This window comes from Ambystoma mexicanum, chromosome 9, assembly GCF_040938575.1.
Source record: "Ambystoma mexicanum isolate Mex_15411 chromosome 9, UKY_AmexF1_1, whole genome shotgun sequence".
NCBI classification, from domain to species: Eukaryota; Metazoa; Chordata; class Amphibia; order Caudata; family Ambystomatidae; genus Ambystoma; species Ambystoma mexicanum.
In genome coordinates this window covers 437,065,860-437,082,709 of record NC_090931.1, presented here as the reverse complement: position 1 = coordinate 437,082,709, position 16,850 = coordinate 437,065,860, and the positions used below count along the sequence as shown (strand labels likewise).

Here is a 16,850-nt window from a genome sequence, read left to right as displayed (position 1 = left end):
AGAGTAGTTGCTAGTTTTGGCCAAGCGATATTCTGCAAGCATGGCAAATGCTGCTCACAATGAAATACTACCTGGCATGCGACCATGGAAAGCAGCGTTTATGCACTTTTGCACGCTGCCTTGCGAATAATAAAAAGTTGGCAGCGAAGAACCGCTTACATGTATGTTGCACGTAACCTCTCCCTGCCCCAAATTACTAATTGTATAAGTAGTCGCTATGGTAAGTAACTTCTTTCCTTTCTCTGATCGTCTCTGACCTTATATACCCACGTCCTCCCTATCTGGATCTACCATTCACATACTCCACTTTAGCTGCAGGTAGTTTTAGCACAGCCTAGGCACTGAACCACAATGTCCAATACAGGAATCTTAGTGTTGTCTCGAGCCAGTGTTCTGCGTACTTTTTAAAAAATTTAAAACAAATATTTGGGTGGGAAATTGGCGGTTTTCTTTCTTCTTTTAGGGAGAAGTGTTACCAGAACTAGCACAAGAGCCCACATCCTTTCTCGTTCCTTGTTGCGGAATTATTTTCTCTGGACTGGGCTTTGCCCTGCTCTCTTGCTCCTTGCAGGGACTTGCTCAATCCCTGCCCCGCTCCCTGCTGATGGCTGGGCTTACCTTGTCATGGCAGTTGCTGCACTGCGTTCCGAAAAAGCACTACGAGTTCATGGAGCAGCTTACAACATTAAGTAAACCTCTTGCTTTGTTAGTGCGTTGGTATTAATTAACCAAACCCGTGTTAAATGTGGTCCTTATCGATGTTATTGACTGCCGGTTGGACACGTTTATGGCAGTAATCCCAAGCCATCTTTCGCTCTTATCTGAGCAAGTTGAAGTATCATCTGTCTTGGAACAAATTAAACTTCAAACATTTGACTTCATTAAAAAGATACTTTTTTTAAGCTGCTTCATATGGGCAAATAATGCATGCAAATAGTTTAGTGTTATCATAAATCCATATTATCCCAAACCTTTGATCAAAATCTACAGTGTGCAATGTGTCACACCTTTCCATATATAACACAATGTCATTACGTTTGGGCCTCATTAAACGTTTGGGGGTAATTGGAAAAAAACAGGCAGCAATGACATTACTTTTTAAGTCCCCCTGATAATGAGTTGCTAAATCCATAAACTGTGTAACCACTTGCATGTTCATATAGCAGTATTGCCTCCAAAACAATGACAATATTATAACGGGCGCCAATGCCTCCTTTCCTCATTGAATTTCAATGGGACTTCATAGTGTGGAAGAATGGAAACACATAATTGGATGGCAATAGCACTGTTAACTAGTTGAGATGTTAACTCCGTTAGTGGTAATTTCATTATATTTCTTAAGTGCAGTCTAACTCTAAGGCACTGAGGCACTATACTGCAGGGTATGAATACAAAAACATTGATCAAAATTTACAAAATAGTAGTAAAAATGTGACTAAAGGTACACTGACAAAGTCCCACAGAAATAACAGTAAGAAACTGCCAAATTGCAGAGGTGGTGGCTTAGCCATCATTGCCAAATCCAACCTAAATGTAAGGTTAACACTGCCCACCTTAAAATCCTGTGAACTCTTGGCCGCTAAAGTACCAATATCCCCATGCCAAACCCTAACTATTTATCTCATTTACAGGCCACCAGGGCCCTTAGGCCCTTTCGAAGAGGAATTATCCAGCCTCTTAGCAGGCAACACAAAAGTCATCCCAGACAATGATCCTTGGTGACCTTAACCCTAGGTCTTAATGACCCAAATGACAAACAAGCGCAAACAATCGCTACCATGCTTGAAGGGCATGGCCTCACCCAAAAAGTCCTCACCCCCACCCACGACAAAGGGAGAATACTAGACTGGGTAGCCACCTCCAACTGCCCTACTACTATTACTAAAATTACACCCCAGCCTTGGACTGACCACTTCCTCATCAATTTCTACTTAACACTCAACAAGATGTCCAGAATTGAAAAAACAATGGCACCATCTGTTCCCACTAGATCCAGAAAAAACATCACACCAGACAATATCCTACCCCTGCTCCTCCCAACCATCAATGCCTTGCCATTTGATTCTGACCCAGACACCATGGTTAACATATACGACGACACCATGGCCATAGCCATGGACACCATCGCCCCACTGACAAACTGTAAAAGTAAACAACAAACCCACCTTAATACTTGGTTCACCCCCCATCTAAAAGAACTAAGACTGGGAAAAAGGAAGCTTAAAACTGTATGGCAACACTCCCCTACAGCTGAAAATAAACTTAAACTGATTGTGCGCTACACATTATAAGAAAGCAATCGTCCAAGCTAAAAAAGAAGTCTAACGACCGAATTTCCAAAGCATGCTCCAATACAAAGGAACTATTCGCAATCTTGCGAGAACTCTAATCCTCCATATCACCACCTGATAACGTACCCAAAGACAAGCAATGGTGTAGAAATATCCAAAATGCCCTCGCTAATAAAGTAAAAACAATACAAACAAAAATTGCTATAAAAAAAGCCTCGCTCTTAGTGAAATTCCCAGCACGCCCACGCTCAAACCTAGCCTAACACCCTTCAAATTCTCTAGTTTCCCGACATGAAACTGAAAAAATCATTGCCTCACTAAAACCATCCAATTGCAAAGGCGATTACTGCCCAGCCCAGTTAATCAAGGATGCCGCTAGAGACCTCGCCCCCTTCGTCACTAAACTCATCAATGCCTCCTTCTCATCTAGCTCCGTCCCAAGTAGCTTGAGAGTCCTGGGTTCTCCCCCTGCTTAAAAAAGCAAACCTTAGAACCCTCCATCCCCACCAACTATAGGCCCATCACTACTGTCCCTTTCCTCCTGAAGATAATTGACAGTGGCCTATCTCCAAATCCAAAAATACCTAGAGACCAACCAACTCCTCAGCACTCGTCAATCGGGCTTCAGACCGCAACACGGCACTGAGACCGCCCTTGTAGATCTCCAAGCCCAAATTGACGAGCTCAACGATAAAGGAAACACTGCTATGCTACTCCTCCTTCATCTGTCGGCGGCTTTTGACCTAGTGGACCACGCAGTACTCTGCAAACACCTAGCGTCAGCCACCCACTTCTCAAGTGAAGCTATAGCCTGGATCCAATCCTTTTTCGACAACAGAAGCATGCAAGTCTTCTCCACCTTAGACTCTGCAGACCCTATCCAGACAACATGTGGAGTCCCACAGGGCTCTTGTGTCTCGCCAACGTTGTATAATATCTTTACTAAACCTCTTCGACAAATTGGATAGACTGGGTGTCACCTACACAAATTATGCAGACGACACCCAGCTCCTCATCCCCCTTTCGGGCAATTTCACTACGGATACAGCTTTAGTAAACAAAATTTACACCCTCATTCAGGCATGGATGGCAACCCATGGCCTCTGCCTGAATGATGAAAAAACAGAGATCCTCATTCTAGGCTCACCCAACAACCTAAAAAAAACTTGATTCCAACTACAGCTCCTTCAATATTGATGGCAATTTAATCCCTGTCGCCAAAGAGGTGAAAACCCTTGGTTTCTATTTGGACTCCACTTTGTCCCTAAGGAAACAAGTGAACTCCCTGGCCTCATCCACAGCCTATACCGGTAAACTTATTGAAGCATGCAGACCCTTCCTCTCACCAGCTAGCTGCATTATCCTAGCCAATGCACTAATCCTCTCAAAACTGGATTACTGCAATGCACTTTATGCAGGCACAAATAAATACATCATCAATAAACTTCAAACCCTACAAAACAACGGGCTCAGAACGGCCCTGAACCTCCCAGCTAGAGAGCACATCTCGAATGTGCGGAGAAAATACAACTTGCTAAAAATTTGCGATAGGATCACCTTCAAAATTGTCAAACTAACATTCAAATGTCTGAACAATGCAGCCCCCCCCCCATACCCTAGGGATAGAATAATAAGAAACATCACTGCACGACCAACCAGAACAGCCAACTCCTTCTGCCTCCAAACCCCTAGATTCCGACTAAAAAAAAAAACAGGAGGTAATAGCTTCCCTGTGCAAGCAGCCCAGTACTGGAACACCCTACCAGTTGAACTAAGAAGGGACCAGCCCTACAATGGCTTCAGGCACCATACCCGCACCTGGCTTCGACGCAATGACCTCTGAAACCGGTGACCATGAGCATTGTGACCCGATGACACACATACCCCTCCACTCTTACATGTAAAATGTACAGAATGTATTTACTGTATATAATTCGTTACTTTTCCACCCTTACATGTAAATAATGTACATAATGTAATTACTGTATACAATTTATGTTACCAACAACCTGTAATATGCAACCTGTAACCAAGTTCTAAGCATTCTTGTTCTGTGCACCCAGCTACCCAAGGGTTTTCGGGCGCCCTATAAATAAACAAACAAATTGAATGAATCTGAGTATTTTTAAAGATTAAGTGGGTGGATTTCAACTGGTGGGTGTGACGTATTGTGTGATCTCGTCACTTCTCCTTGTTAGGCTAGGGAAGTGAGCCTTCTATGCAACGTTCCCCCTAGGGGTGGCAGACATTCGCAGTGAGACACTCCCCTCTTGGGGACAAGGAACCCCATTCCATCAAGGAACTTCCAAATCCCCTTTCATGTTGAGCCCTTCATACCTTCAGGACTTCAGAAAAATCATCAAGTTACTGTTTGCTATTGCGATACCGAAAACAAAGTTGCAAACGCTGAGAAGAAGAGTAAAGAAGGCTTGGAGATTGTCAAATGGTTGAAAGCCAACCATACTGGGATGATGAAGATCGCAGGAGAAATGAAGAATGCTTGTGAGAAAGAAAGGAAAGGACTACAGTCCTATGCTACGGAGAACCCAGGAAGCTAAAGTTAAAATGGAAGGACTAGCGTCCTGAAAATGTGAAGCCCGGGAGTTTCAAAGAATCGAGAAGGAAGAAGCTGCTAAAACCCAGCAGATCCTGGGTCGAGGGGATTCGGCCAGCCAATGAGAAAACGGAGGGTGAGAAGCCATGCTGTGCATGCCAGAGATCTGAGGAAGCGTTGGCGTGACCTAGGAGAGGTGTGGACTGTGCAGTCCTTGGACAACGCAGATACTGCTGCAGCATTGGCTCAGCGGAGCCGCAAGAACGAATACGAGAAGGGAGTGCACGCACAAACCGTTCACACTCCAAGAGGGATCCCGACCATGTAAGAAGACCCGGTGATGCCAGCCTATAGTGAAGGTGACGGGAGCGGCAGGAAGACCCAAGGATGGGGAATAGGGATACATATAGCCCTCATCCTACTCGTCCCAGTGAATGGATAAGGTAATGCAAGTGAAGCACCCTTAGGGACTCAATCCACTCATTCCAGCGAACAGACAAGAACCATGGAAAATGAATGGAGAAAGGACCATCGGAATAAGAAATAAAGAGGATCACAGGATCGAAACTTAAGTAAATAAAGTAGCAAGTTGTCATTAATTTATGAGGGTACATTGACACACTAAGTGACTTTTGTCATGGAAGAAAAAGACCTCTCCCTTAAAGGATCGGTAGCCCACATGAAAGACCTTCCATGAGTTGTCACTGGTCTCCGGAGTCCAGACATCACATCAATGTTTTAGAGCCGAGGGCAAGCTGACTAGCCTTGATGCCCTTTCTGCCCTTAGTACAGTGGAAGCATGTCCTGATAATGACCGATAATACAGCAGCTGTTGGGGAGAATTCTCAGAAATGTGCTAAATCCCTCCACCTTGGAGACCCCCAGCAACCTTGCTGGATTTTGAGGACTCTTTATTTATTTATTTATTTATTTATTTATTTATTTATTTTTTTACTTAACCTGGATAACAAGACTTTTTCCCACTCCATGTATTTTTTTTTGTGATGTTTTTGGTCTTTTATTAATTTTAGTGCCATTCACATGAGTATTTTTTGCTGCACCAATATGGCACCCATTGGCCACCTCACACTTTAATACGCACCACAACTATGGAATTACTTTAGCAAGTACCTCCAAGATCCAACCACATCAGAAACGCAGGGGCAGATGTGCCAATATTTTATTCAGAAATCAGACGGGATTAACCAGAAGGTGAAGTCACAAAATATTAGAACCTATCAGAACTTGCGCTTTCCCAAGTCCTGCCTCCCTTTCCTGCGGAGGCTCTTGTGGTGAACCCCAATGCTCAGTAACAAGTCCCTGATCAAAGAGTGTAGGTAACGATCCGAGACCAGAGGATTCTGGATACCCAGTGCCATCAGGGCAGCTGGCACTACCTCTTACTGGCCTTGACTGCAGATTTGGTGACTTTGCCAGCCGTGGCTGCCGCCTTCTTGACCGCCTTGATGACTCCGACAGCCACCGTCTGCCTCATGTCGCGCACAGCGAAGCGTCCGAGGGGAGGGTAGCTGGAGAAGCTCTCTACACACATGGGTTTGCCGGGAATCATATCCACAATGGCGGTGTCACCAGACTTCAGGTTCTTGGGGTTCTCTTCCAGTTTATTGCCAGATCGTCTGTCGATCTTTTCCTTCAGTTCTGCGAACTTGCAGGCATTGTGGGCAGTGTGGCAATCCAGCACTGGCGCATACCCTTGGATGATCTGGCAAGGGTGGCTCAGGATAATGACCTGGGCAGTGAAGCTCCCGGCCTCCAATGGGGGGGGGGGGGGGAAGTCGTTCTTGCTGTCACCAGCCACGTTCCCTCTTCGGATATCCTTCACCAACACGTTCTTTACGTTGAAGCCAACGTTGTCACCAGGGAGAGCCTCCACCAGAGCCTCGTGGTGCATCTCCACAGACTTCACTTCAGTGGTGACGTTACTGGGGGCAAAGGTGACCACCATACCAGCCTTGATACCAGTTTCCACTCTGCCCACGGGCACTGTGCCAATACCTCCGATCTTGTAGACATCCTGCAGAGGTAGACGCAGAGGCTTGTCGGTGGGGCGGGCTGGGGGTATGATGGAGTCCAGAGCCTCCATTACTCTGGGTAATTCCATTTGCATTTACCTCCTTATGCTCAACCTCCAGCCCTTGCACCAGGTCATGTTGGTGCTGGGCTCAGCACGTTGTCCCCGTGCCAACCAGAGATTGGCACGAAGGCCACGGTGGCGGGGTTGTAGCCGATTTTCTTGATGTAGGTGCTGATTTCCTTGTATCTCTTCTGGCTGTAGGGGGGCTCGGTGGAGTCCATCTTGTTGATGCTAATGATGAGCTGTTTCACCCCCAGGGTGCAGGCCAGGAGGGCATGCTCACGGGTCTGGCCGTTCTTGGAGATGCCGGCCTCAAACTCTCCCACGCCACCAGCCACAATTAGCACAGCACGTCTGGGAGGTGCCAGTGATCATGTTCTTGATGAAATCCCTGTGCCCGGGGGCATCGATGATGGTGATTTAGTACTTGGCAGTCTCGAATTTACAGAGGGAGATGTTGATGGTGATGCCATGCTCCCGTTCTGCCTTCAGCTTGTCCAACACCCAGGTGTATTTAAAGGATTCTTTGCCCATCTCGGCCACCTCCTTCTCGATGGTCCTCTTGTCGATGCCCCGCACTTGTAGATCAGGTGGCCAGTGGTCTTGGACTTGCCGGTGTCCACATGGCCGATGACCACGATGTTGATGTGGGTTTTTTCCTTTCCCATTGCGGCGGAGGTCGGTGCTGGGGTCTCCCGGGTCGGGCTGCGTCGCTCTCAGGTCTCAGAGGCGCCGCGGGCAGATGTGCAGAGCCTCTCCATGTATTTTAATGTGATTTTGTAGACTTGTTTCTTTTGGTTATGGAGTCTGACAAACTCCATAGGCATCATCTTTTACATTGTCTCACAGCACCTTCAGTGCAGTGGCACAGGGAAGTCTTTCAGATTGCCCAAAGGTTTTGAATACCTTCTCTTGGTTAAACTACTGTTTCCAAGAGCAGTAAATTGAAATTGACTTTACTTACATTTGCAACTTTCTAGACCCAGCACACACTATTACAAAAGGGTGCTGGAGGGGTTACCTAGTATCGCCTTTGTCTAGCTTCTCACGTAATATGTATTTATTTTACCCTTTTCTTACTGATTGGCTGGTTTCGTTGTAACTACCATGGTGTGCATTTACCGCGAGCTGCGTCTGCAGCTACAGTAAAGCACCGAAGGGGACCATTTTTGTCAAAATCGCCCTGGTCTTGTTTTTTCCCCATTTCTTTGTGGAAAGGTCCTTCTTGTGATTTACTCTGCACGCCAAACCAGGTTTGGTCCCATTGTTCGTTTTTGCCTTTGGCAGGATTCACGAGTGAAACCCACCTCTGGCTGCAGGGTGTCTGCGGTAGGCAGGAAGTAACTCCCTGTGCTTGGTCTCCTGGGAGACCCAAATGCTTTCTGTGATGGGCTGACTGACTGTCCGGCAAGGACAGCCACCCTGCTGGGTGATTTACAGCTAGGCTGGAATGAATGGGGGAGAACTGAATGAAAGGCGAGTCTTTTGGCTTGGAAGGCAGTCTACCACTGGACGAAGGAACCAAAGAAGAACTTTAAGAGGACACCTTCTGCAACTCCTGGACCGTTGGTTTGCCCAGTGAAGCCCTGCTGCATTGCCGAAACGCCAAGTTCGCATCGACAGAAGCCCCTGCAAGGCCGACTTCTCCCCTTGAGTTGGTGCGACCAATCCACTCCAAAGTAAGCCACCTGGACATCCATCTCGGAGCTAGTTGAATTTCCCCACAGTTGCTGCTGGAAACCGTATAGCCAGGGAGAGGAACACCAGATTGTGTGCGTTGCTTTTAAGCTGGCCTAGAGCTCCGGGAAGATCCCAGAAGCAGTAATGGCCAAGCCTGAGCTCCCTCAACAGAGTGCAGTACCCCCAGAAGCATGAAAAGTCCATCTTGACAGCCGGGAACTGTGGTGCTGCTATTTGCGGTATACTTGATGAGCTGAAACACTGATCAGCCACTGAAAGTGAAGTTTGCCAGTTGACTGCCCCATTGCATTGCAGGAGTCCCCCGACGTCCTCCCTCTTGTCCCCACGACTGAGGCTCAGAAACAGTGAAATCTGCAGAGCTGCACAGGAACAGGCGTCATCTACTGCATCTTTTCATTTTAAAGGTACTGTAAAAAGTCTGAGAGAACTAATCTCTCACTGTAAAGTTGCTTGCATCTTCTACTCACAAGTCTAATCAGCTTGCAGACTTTCATTTGATTCTTCTTTTCTTCAAAGACTTCTAAAAACATTGTGCAAAGACTTGCTGCTTGGAAGAAGTGCTTCAGCTTACATAGACTTTCGCCTATTGGCTTTGGCTTGGCCTCTTCCACTGAATGACTTCCACTGAATGACTCTTATTGGGGGATCTGAAAGTATTTGCCTGCTTGAGAATATTTGTGGTCTCTTGTTTGTTCAAAATAGTCTTTTCCTTTGACTGATTTAATATATCACTGTTGCATTTAGGATCATATAGTCATGTCCCCAGCACCCTAGCAATTGCAGTCACCTGAGGGTGTAGTTGGTGTCTGTGGGCCATCCCAAAAGGGTATATACTGATTTAGAGATATTAAGAGTGTATTTCATGACGTGTATTTGATTGTTACTATTATATTGCTCGCTTCTGAAGAAGGCTTATTCTAACTGACTGAAATTAATAATAGTTTATTCAAGAAACCTTGAGTGTAAGTTTATTTGAATACTTGTAAGTGTAAATCTCAGTGTGTTGAGCAGCCCAGGCTCCTCTCAAGAGGGGTCAGTGTGAGCTGTAGTGGAGTTACACCAACAAAACTGTAGCACAAGCTTATACCAAAGGTTGGGTTTCCTATACCTGTAGTCAGAGTTTTTGTAGTGTTCCCAGAGGATACTGCATACAAACTTTGCTTAACAGCAGCCATGTACTACCTCAAGAGAAGGGGGGGTGGTGTCTAGGGTCACTACCACTGTGCAGAGGCAATTCAGCTCTGGTTTTGGGCACTAAGAGAATCTCTCTACTGCAGTTCAATGGCCAGAGAGGAAAACAGTGGCAGACGCTTTGAGCATACGGAGCACGATCTCTCACAAATGGTTGGCTCAGGAAGCCCTTCTAGAGATCGTCCTTTGGGGAGCCCCTCAAGTGGTCAACAGGAAGTGACCTTTTTTGCTCCAGAGAAAGTCCTCAAAGACGAGCTCTAGGGTACGAGTTTGCTGTGGATTGGGAATCTACGTGTTCCTGCCAGTCCCTGTCATTCCACATGTCATCAGGAGGTTACAGAATTTCAGAAAATCAATTTTCCTGATTGCTCTGGATTGGGTCAGGAGAGCATGTTACCTGGACCTTCTAGAGCTGGCCATCTGCCTTCCGATTAGTCTTCCACAAAGCAAGGATGTGCTATTGCAAGCATGGGGTCAAGGGGGTGTCCTTTGTCAAGAAATCGGTAATCTGAACTGGTTTTTGAAAGATGGATACTAAGATTAGAATCTTCCGGAGGATGTCATGGAGGTGTTGCTTTCAGCCAGCAATGAAATCTCTACCGCTGGAACAAATTTCGCAGCTTGTGCAGGGAAAAGTTTTGATTCTTTTGCATGTAATTCTACTACTGTGTTGTCTTTGTTGCTCCATCTAGTGCTCCAGGTCTCCACAATAAAAGGATACCTGGGGGTGATGTCTATTTTCAAGCATTCACCGGATGAGGGCTCTTATTTCAAGGTCCCTATTGTAATAAAATTCTTGAAGGGGTTGACAAATCTCACTTTGGCCATTGTGGAAATGTAAAAACTTAGTTAGGGCGACAAACTCTTTATAGGCTACAGAGCCATAAATTGAGGCTAGCTGTCAATAAGACTATTTCAAGCTGGATAAACTTATGCATTTCAGAATCCTATCCGCTAGCCGGCAAGTACCTACCCGATGGCTTAAGGGTGCATCTCACCCGAGGAGTGGCTATTAAGGTACTTAAAGAGTGATGCCTGTGTAAGGTATCTGTAAGGCGGCAACTTGGTTATCTATACACACCTTCAGTAAATACTATTGCCTGGACTCCGTCTGGTCATTAGGCCAGATTTGGAAAAGCTGTACGCCCCAGCATCAATCAGTAATAATTCTCAGCACCCACCTCCTTATCCATACTGCTCTGGGAGTGTATCAAAGATGATGAATACGTGGGAGGACGCAATCCATTTCAAGAACAAATTACTTAACCCTGGTGGTAATGTTCATTCGACTGGATGTTCCTCCCACTCATTCCTCACCGCCCCCTATCCTTCCCACGACCCCCCCTTTTTTACTTGCCAAGAATGTCTAGTTCGTCCATTGAAGTCGGCTGAGCATGGAGAAGAATTACTAAAGCCGAGGCAACGGTTGCATGCTTCTTATACCAGTGTCGACGTCCTGGCCGACGACATGATGTAGGCCATCGAGGCCCATGATGTGACGCTGCATGGCACTCGATCCTATGAAAAATAATTCCAAAGCAAGATGCAATCAGACTTGAGTATCAAAGATGAGGAATATGTAGGAGGAACATCCAGTCGAAAGAAAATTACCAGAGGTAAATAATTTGTTGGTCTCTTAATTTCTTTTATTTTTTAAATTGCACACATCACCCTAAAGTGTAGTTAGGATACTTTGTATTCTTCACTTTTTCTTTTGTGGCTTTTTGTTAACTTTTGCAATGGTACTAGGATGAGCTGGTGGCAGCAGATATTTTTCTACCCTGCCCCTGGATACTGAGCATGCGCTCTGTGGCGGGTTGCCTCCGTCGCCATAGCCACTGCATAGTATCAAGCCAGCAGCTAAAAGTAGCCACTGCTGCTTTAACAGGTGCGCCTTAACGGTCCGTCCTGCTAGGTTCACTTCTCTGTTCCAGTTAGGAAGTTCCTGTTCCCTGTTTTGTCAGCTTCTCTCTTGGCCAGTCCTCCTCCTTAGCGGTGTGGGGGTGAGACAAAGAGCGGCTTCTCGCCATATTTTCCTTCCACCTGTCGTCCTGCTTTCATTTTTGGTCATTCATTCTGCCTTCTTTCTGTTTGGGCTTATCTGTCTTTTTTTTGGGTCTTGGTCCCAGCATACTGAACCTGATTAACTTCCATCTACGGCTGCCTGGACCTGGTCCACCCCACCAGCATTACATCACTTGAGGCCTACTCTGCCAGTGCTTTTCCAAGTTGCGTTTCTCCAGTGTAGTCTTGGTGAAGCCCTGCTCCCCTGCCTGATCTCAAGACCCTCCTCTGCTTCGACCCACGGATCAGTGGGAATAGCCATACATGACTCCTGCTCTAGGATCTGTCTTCTAAGCCTTCCGAATTGTCCCCTGACAAGCTCTTTCCTGGGCTGCCTCACTGCAGTTGTCGCTGTTTGCATCCCTACAACTTGGAGGATGTACAACAAGACACCTGTTCCTGCATTTTTAGCCTTCTTGCATCAAGTGAAGGTCTGCAGGACCTGTCGCTGTCTGAAATGTGGTAGTAGCTCCCATTTATTTGCATCCTACAGAAGTTTCACCTTTTCTTTGTGTGGGTGTTCAGCTGGAAATCCAGCGTCTGAAAGTGACCTCTGCACCTGCAATCCCCTAAGCTTTCCTTGACCGGACACTTTGTGCCTAATGGATTCTGGAACCTCAGCAGTGGTTTCTGTAGAAATCTTAGTCAGGGGGTAAGTTAATATAACTGTTGCACCCCCTCCCCCATCTCCATAGGGTTACATGGGCTTAAAGTGTTGTCCCTAAACTACTTCCCTGAATTTGGTCGGTGGAGGCCTGGTCAAGGATCCCTTTCGAGGCCAATAAGTTGTTGTAAAGGGTACAAGGCCCCAAACCATCTTAGTGTTGATTAGGTGCTGGGGTGCTTTTCTTATAAGTGTCCTTGCTCTATATCATACTTACCTGTGTTTTACTGTCTACTGAATGAAATGCTTTCTAAATTTTCGTAGGGGTGAATGCATATCTCTTTTATAGTGTATGACCATATTTGAGTAGAGGTTTTGCTTGCTTAGTGCGTATTTTAAAAGCCTGAGGTTGAGTTTGGAAATCCATCTTGGGACAGACCATTTTAGTCTCTGCCTTCTTTATTAGCACATGTCCTGCAGCACTAAGTTGTGCTATGTAGGCCCCATTCCTTACTCCAGGTATGTGTGCTATTGCTACCATATGGCTGGTAGAACGAAAACCGCACTTATCTGACCCTCATTGTAGTGAGGCACATCTGGTCACGGAGTTAAAAAAAAATGCCTGCACATTGCAGAGAACAAAGCCACCGGTCAAGAAGCAGCTATCCACTACTCTGTAGCACAGCAGGGAGCTGAAGTGGGGTCATGCAGTCTGCCCTCACTGCTCATGGATCCAAAATAAATTCCAATAATGGTAGTGTTCCTCTTTGCAGTGGGGCAAGTGAGAGAAAGGCTTTTGGACATGTGGAAGTGGGCTACTTCTGTAACTGGAAATGTGAACTGATCTAATAATCATTGATGTGTTAGATTGTCTAAAGACCTAACTGAGCATAATGGCCATGGATAATACTTGGCATGTTACCATTCCTGTTGCTGTGCCTGTAAGAATATTAGACGCCTGTTAATGTGCAAAAGTTGTAGCCAAACCATCGATTGGTCATTTGGCAGCTGGCCATCCCTCGTACTGATCACGCGGGAATTGGCCATACCTGTAAGTATGGGAAAAAGACCGCTAGAATTACATACCTTTACCTCCTATTGCTAGAAGCGTCATGTGGCCCGATCTGCTATGGAATGTTGAACTTTGAATACCTCTCTAGATATGTGAAAACTGTAATTATAGCAATACCTGTGATAAAGCCTTAGACGTTAATGGGTGTGCAGGAACTGACCATGCTTATAACTGAACATGCAATAATAGTGTCTGTAATTGGGCATCTACTAATTGGCCGGAACTGATGCTGGTCCCATTCAAATTGGTAACGGACCAATTGATTACCAATTGGTAACGGCGCGCATTTGCAAAGTGCTTTTGTGAAGTGTTTTTGCCTGCTGTCTTGCTGCTCGCTCTGTGCTGAGGTCTTCAGACACAAGAATTTCCTTGCAGAGTCGCTGTGCAAACTAGTGACCACCTGGCTGAGACAAGCAACTGGATTGGTATGGTACGAGCACACACTCTTCCCACTGACCCCAGCTCATTGGCTGCCTCATTGGCCACTGGCCCATAGACTGGTTCATAGACTGCTGCTAGCCACTAGTTATTTGCTTTTTTAATCAGAATCCACAAAAGCACTGTGCATTAGCGTGCGCACATTTGCAAAGTGCTTTTGCTTGCTGTCTAGCAGTCGAGTGGGCGGCGGAGGAAGTCCGATCTATCTTGATGGCACAGGGTAGCTCTGTAATACTCCCTTTTACTTTGCAGGTACTGTTTTTTTTTTAAAAAAATGTTATCATAGTTTTCATTTAAATTTTTTTGCGTGTTCTATATAATGGTTGGCAAAATGTTCACGCTAAAATCTGGCATGCCGCTTATTATCCCACTTCAACCGCTCTCCATAGGTCATCTAAAAATGGTGGCAGCGAAAATCTGTAGTCCACGGAACAAAATTGCTTCCTCGGCCATTAAACACTCAGGTACTAGGGCGTCTCGCTCAATGTCGATTACATCCAGCATCCGCATCCTTTGCTCTAATGAATCCACTGGCCAGAAACTGACCTATGCAGCTTTCCGGTTTGATAGCGAAATAAGTAATCACCTTAGTCTACCAGTGGATACAATTTTGCCTCAGGCCCCCCTCGATAACCATAGAACCATCAGAAGTCGTGCCAACGAGTGCTCCCGAATCCAATAATGGCTGAGTCAACAAATCGAGTCGCCTTGGGAGGGGCATGGGGTGGGGTTCATATCAGTGTCGGAGGAAGTTAGATACTACACTGGTTTCCGCTTGCTTGGCAGGCGAATTGCAGCCTAATGGCGCTGTTCAAATGTCGATACAGACCAGTCCTTGCAAAGTCATGGAGCCAGTGCGCTGTTCGGTAGCTGCCCAACAAAAGCTCCGGAAGGCACACTAACTGCTCACCCTGGAGGGCGAGATTGATGAAGACACACTGTACTTTATGAATTTACCAAATAAATCCAGCCCACACTCCCAGGACATTTTATATATTTGCGCTAATTCTGGGGACCTTATAGAATTCCATGAGGATCCCACCCGCAACATTTCCATACAACAGGAACAGGAGTCACCCAATACTGCCACGCCTCGAGAAGAAAGCCTGACAAAAAGTGCGACACCAGAGGAGCAGTATAAGACCGACATTAATTTTCTAGATGAATCACCCTCATTTATAGCCCCAGCACCAAGACGGTCCAGATTCCAAGAGGCCAGCGCAGGAATCAGAATTTTTCATTCATATAAACCATTCAACCCGATTCTTTTTGTTCTCCCCTTTCCAGAAGCCCCTGCCCTCAACAATACATTGAACGCCATGAATACAGCTTTACTAGCCGTGGCAAAACTATACGAGATACTGGAAGGAAAAATAAGTAATCATACCATGATACTAGAACAACTTGTTGGTAGTGAGTATTATTGAGACTTGTATTAACTCGAATAAATCAACTAATTCGCTTCCAACATAACTTTGCCCAGAGGTGCAACATGTCTTGACTGAGTTAGTAGTCGCACACATTGATGATGGCTCTAATCATCAAGGGAATACAGATCTGCTTGTAACGGAGACGCTGGGAACCCAGGCACAGTTACCACCCGGTGATTGCCCCAACTCGGATATTCAGAGCATGCCAGACACTCTGAATTTGCAACCTGGTGCTTCCCAAAACATCGGGTCCAGTAATTCAGTGATAATGGTGGAACCAGTCCCGATTCCGAAAGCCAACAGCTCCGAGCTATTTGCGTCAGCCGGCACCAAACCACAAGGGCACACATTTGCCACCTATCCCTGGCGTTGGTCTCAAGAAATGTTTGCGGTCGGCCCGTAAAATGCGGCAACTGCAGTCAAGGGGGAGAGCGAGATGAATAGTAAAGGCTGTGAGCCGACTAGTGAAGCAGCAAGAAGCTCCAGTCTCTATTGCTGTTTCCAAGGTCATAACTATTGGCACAGCGATGCCCATCGCCTACAAACCTTTAGACGATCTAGTGGCTCTTTCCTTACAAGTCGTGCCTGGTTGAGGATTAAAACATGGCAACCAAGAACACCAGGACACGTTTCCCAAGAGATCCATGCCATCTAACCCCAACGTCGAAAAGAGTGTAATGTTACCACCAATTTCAGTCAACCGAACAGTGGCGAACCTACTGCCCCAAATATTGCTATGATTGGAGAAGAAATTCGAGCTGCCATTGATTCCTATGTAACACACAAGTCATTTGAGATGGAGCTTACAAGGTCTCTGCGGATTGCCCCAACAGCCCCAGTCTCCGGTCCCGAGACAGTACCAGGGCCAGGCTCGGTAGGGGAGACACTTGCAGTTCCAACAAATACTCACCAGTTTCGTACGACCTTGCCACCTACTAAACTGGATTCCCAGGCGAGAGATTGGCAAAGCAACATCATTTCCATCCCTGCTCCTTTAGCTAAAGAGGTACACAAGCCTGCCCCTATTGAAGCGATCCCTATGATGCCAACTAATGCAGTGGTGCCCATGATGCAGGACATAAGGGACGTGATAGTTGTCCATTGACTACTGCAGTGCAGAAACTTAAGGTAGAATACATGGTGAAAGTAACATCCAACGAGTACCTTTCACTGATGTGAGTACTCTGCTGCCGGGTCCCACCCCTCTGCCCAAATGCCGCAGACCGTTGCAAGGAGCTGGCATGGCTCCCTCCATCCCTCTAAATCGAACCCAGATAACCGCTATGGGATCGCATACTAAAAGCCTAATAAACTACGAGAACCTAAATGGACAAAGAGCGAGCATATCGAACATCGGTGCTGAGAGATGCCTACATTAAGGAATCTAGTAACATCAGAAATTGATTTAGT

The 16,850-nt window shown here is 46.2% G+C and overlaps 1 protein-coding gene and 1 pseudogene across 5 annotated transcripts in view; one reads left to right on the top strand and one right to left on the bottom strand.

Annotated features, from left to right (window-relative positions):
* Window positions 1-16,850, top strand: part of LOC138488148 (TATA-binding protein-associated factor 2N-like) — a 530,913-nt gene that overhangs the window by 115,406 nt on the left and 398,657 nt on the right. The window lies entirely within an intron of this gene.
* Window positions 6,092-7,688, bottom strand: LOC138488147 (elongation factor 1-alpha, somatic form-like; annotated as a pseudogene).